Source organism: Protopterus annectens, chromosome 2.part1 (genome assembly GCF_019279795.1).
Source record: "Protopterus annectens isolate FY-2018-M chromosome 2.part1, PAN1.0, whole genome shotgun sequence".
Lineage (NCBI taxonomy): Eukaryota > Metazoa > Chordata > Ceratodontiformes > Protopteridae > Protopterus > Protopterus annectens.
In genome coordinates this window covers 359,799,515-359,810,603 of record NC_056729.1, presented here as the reverse complement: position 1 = coordinate 359,810,603, position 11,089 = coordinate 359,799,515, and the positions used below count along the sequence as shown (strand labels likewise).

The 11,089-nt window shown below is 42.2% G+C and overlaps 1 protein-coding gene across 2 annotated transcripts in view; it reads right to left on the bottom strand.

Annotated features, from left to right (window-relative positions):
* The window catches only part of TAPT1 (transmembrane anterior posterior transformation 1), a 1,296,801-nt gene that overhangs the window by 1,085,043 nt on the left and 200,669 nt on the right, over nt 1–11,089 (bottom strand). The gene's annotated exons all lie outside the window — the stretch shown is intronic.

Below are 11,089 nucleotides of genomic sequence, written 5' to 3'. Positions count from 1 at the left end.
TCAGCATCAGAGTCCTCGTAGGCCTGGAAGGATTCTTCTTGGGTATCAGAATGCTCAGAATCCCCAGAGGCTTCATCCGAAGAGAGGTCGTCCGCCTGCTCTGTTCTAGGCCTTTTCTCTGCAGGAGGCTGAGAACCCCTGTCCGGATGAGGCTGAGTCCCCCTGATAAGGGAAATAAGATCTGCAGCCAGAGACATGATCTGCTTATCAGATGAAGGGGCCTGGGCAGCAGGCTTAGGATGGGCCTTGGCACGTGCAAAGGCCTTGATGGACATGGATACAGGAGGCCTAGCAGCCCCACGTGCAGGCATAACCTTGTCCACAGAAATGGTGTCGGGTAGATCCAGAACTTCGGTTTCCAGAGGAAAATCAACAACCGGCACCAGAGAGATCTTAGAGACCGAAGGTCGTGTTAACGCTGTGTCGTCGGCCTGGAGTGGTGGATTTACCACTTCCGAAGGGACCGGAGCACTAGCAGAGGGTTTAGGAGTAGCATCAGTAGTGGACGCGGGCCGAGGGTGTCGGTCCCGGTCCTTGCGTTTCTTAGCAGATTGGGTTGTCGGTGGATCCGACGGCATGATATACGCAAAAGATTCACCGAAAAAGTCCTCGGCGAATTCTGCCCGGCGCCTGAGAGTGCGCTTATTAAAGCAAGCACAGGCAGCACAGGCAGAGAAGTCATGGTCTGGGCCCAGGCAAGGAAGGCAGAGAGAATGGAAGTCCTTATGAGGTATTTGTTTACCACAAGACAAACAATTATTAACTTTCTCAATTTGTTCTGACATCGGCTGAGGCAAGAATAAATGTTCCCCAACGGGGTACTTAGCTTTTAGATGACTTCGGTACTGAAAACACAGGAGCTGACCGACCGGCACTTGCGAACTGCTTCTGCTTCGGGCACCGCGCGGCAAGAAAGACTGAAGAAGATGGCGTCAGCCGATGCCTTTATACTCCAGCCATTGTGACGTCGGAGAGGAGGCGACACCAGCCAACGCCGGACCCAGACTTTGGAATTCGGCCGACCGAGGGCTGCCCGAGGCAGAAAAACCCATATGTTATGACTGCAGTTGCATTCTTGAAGGACATCTGAGCTCTCTTCTGAGTATGAAACAGAAATCAGAGGACAAGACCCGGGCCTGAATCTGTTTATGCATTTTTCTGTTCAAGTTCAAAATCTTGAATTTCTGCATAAAAAGAGGCATCCCTCTTTCTTTTACCAGAAACAACTCTACAAGAAGAATCAATAGCCTGAATTAAACCTTAAGCCAGTTCCAGTAAACTACTCCTATCCAAAGACATTTGAGGAGTACATACATGCTTGGTTTTCAGTTTCTTTTGACAGGAAACATGGGACCAACCACATTACTGACAGCCACTGATTTCCCTAGGGATGGCCACAACATTCTGACACAAAAAGGAAACCTTCCCTGTTCCCTCTCCCAGGGCCGACAAGAGTGGATCTTCCATGCCCATTGAGGAGGCTCCAACAGCCACAAAGGACAGGGACAACCTCAGTCCACAGTGGCTCTAGGTGCAACACCACAGGGATCCAGGGTAAAAGATGAGTGGTCTGAGGTACAACAAACGGTCACAGCAGTTTCACCCACTTGCAGCTGAGCCAAGTTGCTAGAAAACTGTGGTGGCAAAAGCTGTTTGCTTAACTTTATCTTTTTGTGGCTGGAAGGACAACCCACCACAGGACTGACTATCTGTTCCATGTTCAAGCTAAATATGGTGCCTCTTTCCCATGCAGGACAAAACAACAAATGCTGGTAAAACTACCAGTCACATAAAAGTTACGTTTTGACAGAAAAAAACAATAAAAAGCACTTTTAAACAATATAGCAACCCCATAATGGAAAAATAAACATACTTTCTCCGCAGAAGACATGTTATCACTTAGTTTACACTACTTTAAACTGACAGAAGAAGAAAAAAAAGAGAGTGCCCTGTTTAGACGTACATGACAGTATTGAGACACTCTGTTAAAGCACAACATGCCTAGCTTTAAAATAACATCAGTAAACCTAAGAAAATGGAAGCTTTTTACCCCCCAAAAGAACGTATCTGCCCAGCAACGAAAGCACAAGCCATCCGTCGAGCCCCAAAAGCCTCAAAGGAGTATACTCTTCAGCAGCAGGAAAGCTCCAAAGGGCTTTGCGGCAGCACTCGTCTCTTAGTCAGCTCATCTCATGCTGCTTGACAGTTTGGGACAAGGAAGGTGCCTTGAAACTTTGCAAGCTACCTGTCTGTTCTTGGAAAGATATAACCCATACAGCTAAGGCTACAAATGATCAATATGAAGAACATCAGTCATGAAATATACACTGCTGCCCTGAGGTATGGATTTACACTATTCACTCAGAATAGGCTCCATACTAAGCAAAATCTTTGACCTAGCTCCCCAAACCCCCTTTTCACCACTTTCTCTAAGCTTTAGTGCCTTTCAGTGACCATTTACCCGCTGTAACTGTACTTTAAATACATTTTCTCTATCTCCATCTGATATACACACACACACACACACACACACACACACACACACACACACACACACACACACCAGAGAAGGCAAGTAATATTCAACAATACAGTCTTCAGTCCTGCCTCATGTTACCTAGCTACTGTTTCACTCTTCTTAATAGGCCAAATAATTATAAACACAAATGACAGTGTGTAACAAGGTGACCTGTTGAATCAGAGGCAAATGCCAGCAGTTTATCATCCTTTAGTAAAATACCATGTATGTTATTAATAAATAAGTAAAATGTGCCCCACCACAAAAGTTTTAAAAGTGAATTAATAAAAATATTTCCTTGGAAAAGAAATATACTGAGATGCCTGTGCCCTGGCCCAGCAATCAAGGAACCTCAGCCCTCACCACAAACACCAGAGAGGTCCTCTCATACAGGAGAAAGGATAGCAAATATACACAGTAAAGTGCAATTTCCCAGAGCACAGTCAGTCTGGGGCTGGTTGCTCCCTTGCTCTCCAGGTCCCCAATAAGACTCCCCACTGGCACAGCTATAGGGTCCAGATCTCAGCCTAGCTGGCAAGCTAACCTCCAGTACCCTTTCTGTCCAACCAATGCTTTGTGTCCCTGCCCAAGTAGTTGACACACACACACACACACACTTTGAGATAAGTATTTATACAACTTCACAGACACTGCTGTGAAAGGCTGACACAGATTCTCCAACTGTGCCCCTATACCCAGACTATACGGTAGTAATTACTGTCACCACCAGCTAATATTTATCAGCTATCCAAAGGCCTTTAAAAGGGAGTCTAATTATTACCGTGCAATATTATTATCCAATAGTAGTGTAACTAAGCAATCAAGGCTTATTGGAAGGGCTTACTACAGGATCACTTATAAGCATGCAATGTACTGCAGAGCTTAAATTATCTCTACATAAACCAGCCACAGTTGAAAAGGGTTTAAAAATATTTAATAATAAATACTAAAAACACAAGACAATACTACTACACCACAGTGCTACTCAAGAGTTCAGAGGTCTCACAGAAACTTACAACAATACAGTAGGAAAGTTCTGATCTGAATACAGAAAGACAATATTTTCTAATTCCTAGCTATTGCTACAAGAAAACATACTTCTAAAGTAACTTACTTACATAGAGCATAAGCAGTGCTGAGTTAGATGTCCAAGATCAAAATGCTTACAGTCTCTCTCAGAGTAATAGTTTTTAAAAACATTTCTGCTGGGCCCTCCCAGATTACATCATTTTGACACTTAGGTTTTCCCGGTATATATAGTACATCATTTTGACACTTAGCCTGGGGTTCCCAGGCCAACAGGCTACATTATTTAACAAGCTAACACCTGCTCAGGAAGCTGCAACAATAAAAGACATTTCACATGTACACTCTAGTAATTGTTCCTTAAGTTAAAAAAATACAAAGAATGTGCTAGCCGAGACAGGCTGAATCCAAGCTCTAGAGATCAAAGAATAGATCTGAAATAATTTTAACTTCAAAAGAAAGACTTGAAATGCTTGACTTAGTTTTCCTTACAGCAGATGGCAATGTTGCTACAATCTTGAAGTTCAACATTTTACAGCATTTTTCTTTCATTTAAGAAACAAGCCTGTATTTTACATTTATATTTACAAATGCCAGAATTATGTATCAAATTCTATTTGGCTAGGCTGGCAGCCTTCACCCTTCTCTATCGGTCTTCACATATACAAAGAGATAAACTGTAAAAAGAAACAGAAAAACTTTTAGAACAAACAATAAGAAACATCTGTCTCAAGATATTTTTCCTGTGTGCGCTCATCTAAAAGAATTCCTGAGGCTTAATTATAGTAGCTGAAGTTTCGTAACATATTTCAGATAGACACAAAATTGCAAGGATAAGGTTCTTTTTAATTCCCTTCTTAGATGTGTGTTTTACATCTTGCACACATATGTAGTCAAACAGGTTTCCCCACAGATGCATACTAGTGAGCATATTTACTTGCTCTTACTTAAGCTATCTCTGAAGAATATTGTTAATTGTATCTTTTATTACCCTAGCTGCCTGGCCACATCCTAGATATGGCAACTACAGGGAAGATCGGCTACATTTTCACATGCTATATAAAACTGCTCTCAGCAGAAGGGAGGAAGTTACCACTTTATACTTCAAGAAAAAATTCCATATTTTCATTTCTTTTTTTTTTCCCCTTATTTTATAGTCACAGTTTAAAGGTTCATAGTATCTCACATATTTTCATGCCACAGACAACACGGTAATTGTGAGGTGGAGTTCAGGGAAGAGTTAAGGCAGGCACTGGGTGGCAGTGAAGAGTTACCGAATAGTTGGGTAACTACAGCAGAGCTGGTAAAGGAGACCACTAGAAAGGTGCTTGGTGTGACATCTGGACAGAGGAAGGATGACAAGGAGACCTGGTGGTGGAACTAGGAAGAACAATGGAATATACAGAGAAAGAGGTTGGCAAAGTGATGGGATTGTCAGAGAGATGAAGAAAGTAGACAGGAGTACAAGGAGATGAGGCATATGGCGAAGAGAGAGGCGGTGAAGGCTAAGGATACGGTGTATGGAGAGTTGTATGAAAGGTTGGACACTAAGCAGGGAGAAAAAGGACCTGTACCAACTGGCTAGACAGGGGGACCGAGCTCGGAAAGATGTGCAGCAGGTAAGGGTAATAAAGGATAATGAGGGAAACGTACTTACAAATAAGGAAAGTGTGTTGAAAAGATGGAAAGAGTACTTTGAGGCGTTGATGAATGAACAGAATGAGAGAGAAAGAAGGTTGGATGATGTGGTTATAGCGAATCAGGAAGTGCAATGGGATTAGCAAGGAGGAAGTAAGGACAGCTATGAAGAGGATGAAGAATGGAAAGGCTGTTGATCCACATGAAATACCTGTGGAAGCATGGAGGTGTTTAGGAAAGATGGCAGTGGAGTTTTTAACCAGATTGTTCAACGAAATCTTGGAAAGTGAGAGTATGCCTGAGAAGTGTTTTGGTACTGATTTTTAAGAATAAGGGTGATGTGCAGACCTGTAGTAACTACAGAGGGATAAAACTAATCAGTCACAGCATGAAGTTATAGGAAAGAGTACTGGAAGCTAGGTTAAGGAGGGAGGTGATGATTAGTGAGCAGCAGTATGGTTTCATGCCAGGAAATAGCACTACAGATGTGATGTTTGCTCTGAGAATGTTGATGGAGAAGTATAGAGGAGGTCAGAAGGAGCTGCATTGTGTCTTTGTCAACTTAGAGAAAGCATATGACAGGGTGCCTAGAGAGGAGTTGTGGTATGGAGTGGCACAGAAGTATGTAAGAGTGGTATGGGATATGTACGAAGGTAGTGTGACAGTGGTGAGGTCTGTGGTAGGAGTGACAGATGCATTTAAGGTGGCGGTGACATTACATCAAAGATCAGCACTGAGCCCTTTCTTATTTGCAAAGGTGATGAACAGGTTGACAGACGAGATCAGACAGGAGTCCCCATGGACTATGATGTTTGCAGATGACACTGTGATCTGTAGTGAGAGCAGGGAACAGGTTGAGGAGACCCTGGAGAGGTGAGATATGCTCTAGAGAGGAGAGGAATGAAGATCAGCAGGACTAAGACAGAATGTGTGCGTGAATCAGAGGGAGGTTAGAGGAATGGTGAGGATGCAGGGAGTAGAGATGGCAAAGCTGGATGAGTTTAAATACTTGGGATCAACAGTTCAGAGCAATCTTGAGTGTGGAAGAGAGGTAAAGAAGAGAGTACAGGCAGGGTGCAGTAGGTGAAGAAGAGTGTCAGGAGTGATTTGTGACAGACTGGTATCAGTAAAAGTGAAAGGGAAGGTCTACAAGAGGGTAGAGAGACAAGCTATGTTACATGGGTTAGAGACAGTGGCACTGACAAAAAGGCAGGTGTCACAGCTGGAGGTATCAGAGTTAAAGATGTTAAGATTTGCATTGGGTGTGATGAGGATGGACAGGATTAGGAATCGGTATATAAAGGGTCAGCTCAGGTTGGACGGTTTGGAGACAAAGCCAGAGAGGCGAGATTGCATTGGCTTGGACATGTGCTGATGAGGGGTGCTGGGTATACTGGGAAAAGGATGCTATGGATGGAGCTGCCAGGAAACAGGGAAAGAGGAGAAGAGAAAGCCCTAAGAATGTCATGAGAGAAGACATGTAGGTGGTTGGCGTGACACAGCAAGATGCAGAGGACAGGAAGAAATGGAAACAGATGACCCCTAATGGGAACAGCCAAAAGAAGAAGAAAGACAACGAATGTATTGCAACTTAAATCACATTTTTAATTGATCTCCTTCACATTTTATCAAATTTAAGGGCAGTTCACAAATCTGCTACACTTTCATTCAGAAAATAATGGCTTCACAATCACATCCAATCTGTAGTACCTTGCAAAAGTATTCAGTTAAGACCACAAACCTTTTGCACAAGTATCATCCAAAGACACATTCCTGAAAAAGGCAAGTAGCTGCCACTGCCCTGGCAAAATGAACTGTACGCACAGAAGGCAAAGGTTTCTTGCCTCTTTCAAGTTAAGTCAAACACACGGACAAACTAATTTTGGAAACTTTGGAGCCCAGTTTCTTTAGAAACAATTAATAGCCATGAATCCTTTCTGATAGATGTAGTTGTCTCCAGGTAAACCTGAGCTGCCTGCGTACATGTAAATGTAACATGTATTCACCTCTGTTACAGTAATTCAAAAGAAAGACAAGCTGGTTAATAGATTTTTGACATTCTTAGCAGTAGCTACCTTGAGCATAAAAGATGGTTAGTTCACAAAGATACATGTGAAATAACTAAAGAGCTTCTGTCGTCTTAAAATGGGCATACCCACACCAATTACCTCCTGCCAGTGCAAAAGCTGTTGCAACTAAACACAAATCTTAGAAGCATCTGTAACAAAATACACTATACACATGCTTGTATTAGTCTTTTATAACCCTGATATATTTGCCCCTACTGAAACTTGGATAAGGCTGAAATAAATAAGGAAATTACCCACCTAGGCTTAAATATTCTCGAAAAGGACAGAAGAGATAAATGAGCAAGCAGTGCTGCTATAACTTACACAAATATTCTAGACACATCCTCACACACTCAAAATACCACAGATTTTAACAATACTAGCACTAAAAAAATAATAGATTACAAAAGCATATGTATTTTAGTACAATACATGCTACAAGGAGGTGCTACTAGTACAGCTAAATATACCCAGTCCTGGTCATCTCATAACATACATCCTGAAACCACAACACCTGGTGATCTTAATGTAGGTCCACAGATCAGTACTAACCCAGCTGGCCCTTGAGGGCAGTTTAAGCCTTGCCAATTTCCCTTTCAAATGTGAGGATCAAACCCTCTATGTCGTGTCTGTGACGTAAACACCTTAATCATTATACCAACCCCCAACACAGACTGGTAGCTCACCAATACAATAACATTCAACTACACAATAAGTCTCTAGAACTTCTCCCAACTTATCAATATAACTACAAGACTCAGTAAAAATACAAACAGAAAAACATATAACTGACTGGAGTTTTTCCTCCACCTCTCTCAATATAACCTCCTTTGCTTGCTTACCTGATACAATCAGTGACTATCTCCCCATATTTGCATTAAGACAACTAAATAATTAAAAAAGCATCTACAAACAAGTACCCAGTCTCACAAAATGCAGCAAAGAAGCATTCAACAATAGCTTAGGACATTAACTGGACATCTCTAAAGATTCTACCCTTTGACAAAGCAATACCGAATTTCAACACAACATTTAAGTTACTGAATCACCATGCATCACTTCATACAAAAACAGTTAAATCAAACCCAGCCTCATGGCTAACTAAAGAAACAGAGCAGCTCAAGGCCCTAAACCAGAAAGCATGGAAAGATGATCAAGTAGGTTTGAAGGGCTTCCAAAAGAATGGTCCAGGGCTGGAAGGGTAATTCCTCTGGTATCTTTGCATAGGTAAAAGAAATACATTTCACCACCAGCATTAATTTCCATTCCTTCTTCTAGCTTTTTTAAACACATCTGCCACAGAATTCCCAAAAATCTTTTCCAAGGGTTCATTCAAAATGTGTGCATTGACATCATCTGGAACATTCTGGAGTCTGATGCAGGCATTCCTGCACATCATTCCTGTGGCTACATCTCTTTGACACAGCATCCACTGCATCATATGCAAATTTTATTGACGGTTTTATAACCTGAGAAGCAGAAAAAACAATATGACAGACTGGTTTTTACTGTCTGATGCAAGAAGGCTGGCAATGGACAGCTGCATGTCAGAAAAAAAGTAGAAAGTAGGTATTCAGCCATACGAGCCTTGCAGTTGATTGATTGCTGAGAAAGCCAGTGTGGAAGAAGCATCCACCTTCTTCACAATCTTGTGAAATGCACTATTGTCTTTACATAGGGAACAGAGTTAGAAGAAGCCAAGGGGTTTAGGGCCACTGTCTTTGTCCACCACAGCTGGATCAGCAACTGGCTTTCTAGAAAGAATCTTATGGAAGTCTGGCAGCACATAAAATCTGCTAGGTTTTCCAGGTGTTGGCGGGGCAGTGAATTCAGAGAACCAGCAGCATTAAAAATATCCTCCAAAGTTCCCAGTGTTGGAGGGCTGGCTAAGAGCTTTGGGGAATCCACAAGTCATTCCTTTTTGGACCTCTGAAATTCCATCCCTTATATATAAAAAAACTCTTTACTCTTATCCACCTAAATACAACTGTCCAAAAAAGAAATTTCTTTATTTGGGGAATCTGAGAAAACAATTCTTCTCAGATTCTGATTCATATGGGGTGGGGGAAGAGCATTGATAAGCATAATCGAGACCTTCCTCTTTAGTCTGTCTGAAGCTACAGCCTCTTCAGAGGACAACGTAGCTTGTCCTCTTAGTCCAGGCAGATACTGGGATAGAAGACTGCAAAGCTCTGAAAGGTCCCGGGACACAGTTGTACCAGCTGACTTGGGAGTCCTTTATGCTGAAAGGAGGGGGAGAAATGTTCAGCCTTTTTGGACTTTTTCTTTGGAGGTCGCTAGTCTTACATGAATCAGATACCCAGGCATTCATTAACAACTCTGCTACTTCCTCCCTTCCTGGGACATTATATCTCCTCCAACTATCTCAGTGAGAAAAAAAATGAGGTTTTTCCCCTCTCAGCTAATGGCACCTGAAATCTGGTCTGATGTATGGGTTTCCTGGTCCTCGGCAGCTTCACATGGAGCATCTCTTAAAAGAACAGCTACAGCAGTCCGATGGCCCAAGTGGTCCAAAACTATCACAGTGGAATTATCCATCGCAGACCATTGCTAAGAGGAGGATGAACTAGTCTCTTCAGAAGCCTCTTCTTAAATGTTTCTCTTCTCTAACCGAAAGGGGAGATTTGTGGATGAGGACTGAACAGCAATGGCTGCACAAACCAAGACATTTAAATGACAATTTTCAAGGAAAGGTTTTAAGCTATTAAGCTTACTTTGAATGTTTTTTTTGGACTGAAAGATAAAAAGACGCTACAGGACCAGATGATGCAACTCTTCCCCTAAGCAGAAAATACAGGCCACATGGACATCCTTATAAGGTATCTGCCTTCCACACACATTTCCCTTTCCTGACAAAAAAGAAGTTATGTTCGTACCATAATGTTTCATGCGAGTTATTCATCTCGCCTTTGTTCTTACACGTGGGTATGGAGCCAATCCATCGGCTCTGAGTTGGCCACTTTCCAAGCTCAAGATCACTGAGTAGCTTGAGGCACAGTCCCTATCCCATGATGCTCTCTGACTAACCTCAGATCTAGTTTGCTGAACCAGGCAAGAAAGAATACCACTAAACATACCAACATGCCAAAAATATACACATGTATACATATATTTACAATTTGCTAAGAAATACTTTGGCTGGAGTAAAGGACACTAGTTAGACCAACCAGTCCACCAGTCATACCCGTTCTTCAAGAATCTGGAGGGGGAGGGTGGGAGGGAATTTAAGAACAAAGGAGAGATGAACAACTCACATGGAACGTTATGGTAAGAACATAAATTCTTTATGTGAAGTTGTTCAATCTTGCCGTTTGTTCTTACGCGTGGGTAGTGTCCCAAGCACCCTAATCCTGGGTGGCTCACGGGTGTACATTCCTGAAAACAGTGGAACCAAAGGAAGCCCTGTCCCTGGAGGCCCTGTCCACTTTGTAATGATTGATAAACGTATGAGGTTTGGACCAAGTAGCAGCTGCACAAATAGTGTCCAAAGGCAAATGGGCTGCATGAGCCAAAGATGTAAACACAGCCCTGGTGGAATGTGCTTTCATACTATGCTCTAAAGGTTGGTTGGTTGATTAATATATATATTTTATGCAATCACATAACCACTTAGACAATGTAACTTTAGCTACAGGCAGCCCCTTTTTATTGTCCACATGAGAAGCAAAGAGTTGTTCCGATTTCCTAAACTTCTTTGTTCTGTCCAAATAAAACCTCAATTGCCTGTGAACATCAAGTTTATGTAACATATATTCTAATTTATTTGAATGGTGTCTGAAAAAGGTGGGCAGCTCAATAGACTGGCTCAAATTAACCT